Source organism: Actinia tenebrosa, unplaced genomic scaffold (assembly GCF_029948245.1).
Source record: "Actinia tenebrosa isolate PJP-AT-01 unplaced genomic scaffold, QUT_ActTen_1.0 PGA_scaffold11__36_contigs__length_13525064, whole genome shotgun sequence".
Taxonomy (NCBI): domain Eukaryota; kingdom Metazoa; phylum Cnidaria; class Anthozoa; order Actiniaria; family Actiniidae; genus Actinia; species Actinia tenebrosa.
Genome location: NW_028292571.1, coordinates 6,573,317 through 6,579,614, shown reverse-complemented (window position 1 = coordinate 6,579,614; position 6,298 = coordinate 6,573,317). Strand labels below are relative to the sequence as shown.

General features: G+C 40.8%; 1 long non-coding RNA gene across 1 annotated transcript; it reads right to left on the bottom strand.

The window, feature by feature from the left end:
* Nucleotides 1-102: 102 nt before the first annotated feature.
* Nucleotides 103-2,644, bottom strand: LOC116306945 (uncharacterized). The gene is made up of 4 exons (XR_016119238.1): nucleotides 2,594-2,644; nucleotides 1,373-1,468; nucleotides 779-932; nucleotides 103-303 (listed from the first exon to the last, which is right to left on the bottom strand). It is a non-coding gene; the product is annotated as an uncharacterized LOC116306945 (long non-coding RNA).
* Between the last annotated feature and the right edge of the window lie 3,654 nt (nucleotides 2,645-6,298).

Here is a 6,298-nt window from a genome sequence, read left to right as displayed (position 1 = left end):
AGTCGAAGAAGTCCATTGTTTTAGGGTATTGTAAGGCTCTTTATAGATTTACGCCGTGTAATGAGTCTAGCACATCGATGACGCTCTACTGTTGACATTACATTCAGTGAAAATCAGTTTTATTCAGTGTTCTGATGCTACGTTCAGTGACTTGTAGTGCAATTTATGAGAATTAATTATCTTAGTTCAATGCGCATAGCACAGTAGTTATCTATCACACACTGATATAGTTATTCTAACACTACAGTAGATCAGTCGTAGTCGTAGTACGCGAGGCAGTAGCGTTCTCAACCTTCATATCGGCTGTAAAGAAAAATAAGAAGTATATTTTAGTTAATATAGATAGTAATCATGGCTTATAAATATAAACCTTACAATAACTATTTCAAGGGGGTGTTGTTGGAGCCAAAGGCGATGCGTAAGTCGACAAGCGATAGGCGATAAGCTATTCTTCGTTTGCAATAGACGTCATAGCCGCCATGTTGGAAGAATTTGACAAAAGATTTTTCAATTAATTCTTTTATTATAGGCAGGCAGGCAGGCAGGCAGGCAGGCAGGCAGGCAGGCAGGCAGGCAGGCAGGCAGGCAGGCAGGCAGGCAGGCAGGCAGGCAGGCAGGCAGGCAGGCAGGCAGGCAGGCAGGCAGGCAGGCAGGCAGGCAGGCAGGCAAATCAGTATGTACCCGGGCTTTTAGCTCCGACACCCTTCTTTGAAGTTGATGTATATATTTGAAGAGTGAAATTGGCCTTACACGTCCTTTATCAATGATTGTGACTTACCAACCAGTACTCCATCGTGTATGACACATGCAACACTTCTGCCCACCAGAACACTTTTTATCAAACATACTGATATGACGTTCTCCATGCTTGCAGGAAGATCTGCACTTTCGGGAGTAACTGCCTTCATGTTCACGACCAGAACCGCAGTCGGCTGGAAAAAAAGATGATGGCATTGATGTCAATCATATAAGTAAGTATTCCACTATGTTAATCTAGTTTCCTAAACCGTAATTTGTTTAGGAATTGAATTTCAAAGAAGCTAGTAACAAAACGCAACGGGTTGATCATTTTACGATGTTTCTGACTTATTGAATTGTGCACCGTACTTGAAACAAATAATCATCAAACAAAATAATTTCATCTCTCGCCTTGATCTAAAAAAAAATTATTGTGCCTAAACCCTACTCAGTTTTTTAAAAATAAAACCGGTTTCGTGCCTGAATAAAAATGCTACTATATGTGGAGAGGCAATCCATAAAGGAAAGCAAAGTTACAATAGAAGCAAAGATAAAAGAAAGAAAACGTTTTATGGAGAATTACGACTAAGTGCAAAATACAGAGGTACAGATTTTCAAGGAGTTTTACTCTTACTTGCTCGTTTGTCAAGCGAACCCTCGATGTGCAGAACCAAAGCCACGTGGAGGACGACAAGCGCCAAAATAATCTTGTGGATGCCGGCCATGTTAACTGAAAAGAAGGACAGACAAAGACATCTGTGTGTATAGGACAATCTAAGAAAGCAAGCAAGCAAGCAAGCAAGCAAGCAAACCTAAAGATAATAGGAAAGGGAGTGTCTAGCTCTAGATATGTAATAAATGTCTAATATATATGATAATATCCGGTACAATATCAAAGGTCAAAGTGATAGACATGATAGAAAGGGAGTTTCTGGCTAGATATGTAATAGATGTCTAATATATATGATAATATCGGATAATATCAAAGGGTAAAGCGGCAGAGATGTGAAAAAGGCCCTATTCTGAGAAGATATATTTATATCCTTTCGTTCGTCCGTTCCATTCTTCCTTCCCTTCCTCCTAGCTTCGATTGCATGGAGTATGGAGAATAGGAGTTGAATCTTCCAAGAAAAAGTCGCGAATTTTGCGTTTTAAATTGAATTAATTAGAAATAACGAGAAGGAGGGCGTAATTCATGTAAGTTTAAAAAAATCAAACTTGGACAAGAGAAGACTACTTCAAAGTCGCAGAATCAAATCTAACAATAATTGCACCAGTTCGTTTGCAAGTGAACAAAAACAGTTGTAAATCTTTCTGAACAAAAAGTAATTTTTCAAACATGATGTGCCCGTACCGCTCGGAACGAGCTACATAACAATAGATTGGTCATCCAAACAATAGCACTAAACCTAACCTTACAAAAGCGGTATTATACTTAGGGAGCAATGAAAATCCAGCTTTCGAGCGGTACTGGATTACTCGATGTGATGATCAAAAATTACTGAAGCACTCTTTTGGGTTAGATGCATATGAATGTTAGAACATCAGCTTTGGGAGATGATGGAGTACAATTTTAGAATCGTTGCATAGGTGAGCAGTCTGCAGAATGATTTCACCTGCGGATCGTAGTGCTTCTCTAAAAATTTCTCTCGGGTTTTCACAACCAGCCGTATGCAAACTTAACATTCTACCTAAACAATTTCAGAATTGTTGCATGGCTAAGCAGTCTGCAGAATGATTTCGCCTGCGAATCGTAGTGCTTCTCCGACTGAGAACTCCTCTCGGGTTTTCACAACCAGCCGTATGCAAACTTAACATTAACCTAAACGTATTGAAACCTAATTCATTTTCTTACCTTGCTGTTGATCGAAAAAGTGCTTGCCAAAGAATGACTATAAGGACTTTGCTGACGACCTAGATATATTACAAGGAATCTAAAAACGTATAATGTTTTCCATTTAATTTGTTGGCAGTCAATGATTGGTGGAAATAATCACGCGAAAAGTAAATAAGAACCTCATTGGCTACGAGATTCTGAGTAACATCTAAAATAAGCTGAAATATTATTTAAAATTAGCTGAAATAGCGAGACCCCTGGGCGCATGCGCGCATATATTTCAACTTGTTGAGTGCAATAGATTTTTTATGAGAATTAAAAGAAATGCTTGGCTTTTCCAGATTACAGAAAAATGTTCATAACTATGCTTTTGGTAGTCCAAGATATTGCTTTAAGAATAATAAACATATGATATTATTATTATTATTTTTAAGCTAGCAGCAGTAAGGGGGACTCGCGATCGATGCCGTATATTTGCGGGTTTAACCCGCGGAATTCCGAACGCGGGTACAGCAGATTTACGGGATTTCCCGCGGTGTGTCCTTACTGCTGCTGTGTTGGGTACCGCAAACGGAGGTTAAAATATTTGTCGGATATACGATGCATGAATGTAAAAAGTTCACCAATGATTTCTGTGCGATTTGCCTAAGATTCAAAGTTAATATACTCAAGCCCAAGGGTTTCTGGTGTTGTGGTAAAAAAAATGCAAATAGAAGACGACACGTCAGCACAGTGTTACGAGTGTGGTAAGAATATTCGTAATGCCGTACCAAATGCTACCAAAGAGCAATATTACGCCAATGGAGGTCGTACGAAGACCCCATACAAAAGAATAAAATACTTCCGAGACTGGATGAGTCATATCCAAGGTTATCGACCGGTATATTTAGACACCGAAGTAAAGAAGAAAATCGTAGACCACTTAGAAGAGCCAACCCCACAAAGTCTACGGAAGACATTGAAAAAATTAAAACTAGGGAAATATTACAAAGCTATTCCCTATCTTTTGTCTGAAATTACCGGTAAGTCTATTCCCGAGGTTTCTGATATGACAAAAGCCGAGTGGATGTTTTGTCGGCTGGATAAGGATATTCCTTATTACCCCGACGTAATTTACGAAATATTTTACAAAATTGACCCCAACCACCCCCTCTTGGGATGGATTCCAAGAAGATAGTGAATCTTATGGCATAAGATTACGCGTAATTTCCAGACTGTCGTTCGATATGTAAACAAAATCCTGTCACGCTCTTTTCAAAGCAGATGTTTACTGAGCAAGCTTTCTTTGAAGCTCTTCTTTCGCTTCTTGGTAGATCTTTTTGCGAGATTCCTCGGAAAGATCTTTTACGACTGTTTTTTTATTTCTTATGTCCGTCTTTAATTTCTCGTACTTTTCCTCTTCGGCCAGAATAAGCGAGAATTCTACGTTGTCTATCTTTCTGTCACGCAAAGCCTTTGAGACAAGGTCAGTGATCGTATTTACTTTAGCCCTTGACAGAGCTATTGTCGTGTCATGCTTGGATATTTTACCGGACAGTTGCTTCATAATGCCCGTAGCAACAGCCGAAATAATACCACAGGCTGCCCCAACGCCGGCCAAAGGAACTCCAACAATTATTCCCGGCCCAGTGAGTGAGGTAGCAACGCCAGTGCCCGTTAACACAACAGAAATGGATCCTGAAGTTATCGCAATCTTATGTAGCGTACTCCGGGCTCTGACGTACTTTTTTCGGACTTTTTCATAGTGTTTTGTTTGCCCTTCCAAGTAAGCCAGGATTAAATTTGCTTTATTCAAGCGGAAGTTCTCGGCGTTTAATTCGTTAGGTTCCTCCCTAGGTAAATCAGGATAAAGTGGAGGTGCTGATGGTATAACATCCATTATATATACTAATGTACGACGCCTTTGGGAATAACATAGAGGAGCAGCCACATAACAGCCACTGGAATTGGGAAGCATTTAAGAAATTGTATCCCAAAGCAGTAACCTCGAAGTTTGAAAGCAGATCTGACGGGATTTACTTCAAAGAGTATAATGACTTAGTTTACAGCAATAAGGATTTGGAGGAGGGATTGGAAAAGTTACACCCAAAAACACCCGTTCATAAGCCCGTTTATAAAGCACCTAATTTTCCAAGGAATCTATTAATGACCAAGGAAGATTACCCGTTTTACGATGCCGAAGGTGGTGTAAACAACTTTGAAAAATTGGTAACGCATTTAGAGATTTTAGTGGGTAAGCAATCATTTAACGTAATACTAAGAAATATCTATAAGAATACGATGTTGAAGCATACGTCAGGTAAAGAGTCCAGGGAATGGTTAGCAGGGCCCAACATGCGGTATTGGCCGCAGCAGTTAGACTTTGCTATTTGGGCTGCCACTAAAGGTTGTGGTGTTGCCGCGGACATGTTTCATATTTCATTTATGCGGTTTCACGTTGCCTTTACGGTAAGGAGGTTGTTGAAGGAGATTAACGTACCTTTACCGGGAGATGGGGCATTTGATCCAATGAATAACCGCTACGACTCCGCTGCCCTGGAAAGGTTAATTAATGAGTTCAAACCACAGCAAAAAGATTTTCGTTATAAGGAGGGTAAGACGCATGGGTTGGGTATAATTTACGTTTGGGGTGCCAATGGTGAGAAGCCAGCCGACTACGGGCATCAGGAATACCCAAGTGATGAGTTAGAGTTCGGTGATATGGGTGGTGATAAGGGCAATAATTCATTAATTACTAGGATTCAAACGAACTACCCCGGCACTTGGGATCCGTTCGTGTTAATGAAAGGAAAAGGTTTAAGGAATTTCGCTAGGATTAACCGCAGCATAGAGGCATTCGTGTACTGCATCCTGGGAGCGCAGGTAAATACCCGCAGCCCCATTGTTGGATCCCAAGGCGCTTCACAGGAAACGCAACAAGAATTCCTAACCCTGTTTGAGTCCGCAATAATAGAAAATGACATATCTAAATCGGTGCAGAGATATCAATTAGCAGTGCAGCAGTCTAAAGTGCGACTGGATTACGCTTTGTCGCCTGGTTGTTGGTTAATGCCAAGTAACTTGGTTATTAACACCAATTCCGTTGTGGGTTATAACAACAAGCTGCAGCGAGCTACTAAGGATATGAAGTTTGGGGTGAATGACGTGAACTCTGACATGACCAAGGGCATTACTCACTTCGTAGAGAAACCAAAAAAAGAGGTAGAAAAACCATTAAAAAAGGTGTACGTGCCGCCAAAGAAACCAGTAAAGAAGGTTACCGAGGAATATGACCATAACTTACTAAAAGCCGGGCTAGCAGCTGCAAGCATTGGTCTGAGCTATTATATATGGCGATGAACAACCCCTACGTAGCTGGAGTAGATTGTGTTTATACGACTTACACAGGCGAGAAAAAATATACCCTACCATCTTGGGTTGATGTCGCGGGTATGTCCGTGAATTTGAACTACTCGGGAAAGAAGTTAATCCTTTGTAGTATTTGCATTGGCACGAGCAGCCACGCCAACGTCGGCTTTAGGTTCCTGGATGACAATGGCGTACTGCAGCCTATGCGCGCGAAGACAAACAACAGGGAGCCTGTACATTTTTCCGTAGAACCAAATGCTAGTAGCGCCGAAAATCTATCAGTTTGGACTTTTTACATGGTGACCGATTGTCATGGGAAGGTAAAGCTGCAGATACGCGTAGATGATACGGGGAGTGTTTGCGTAAATAGTATAG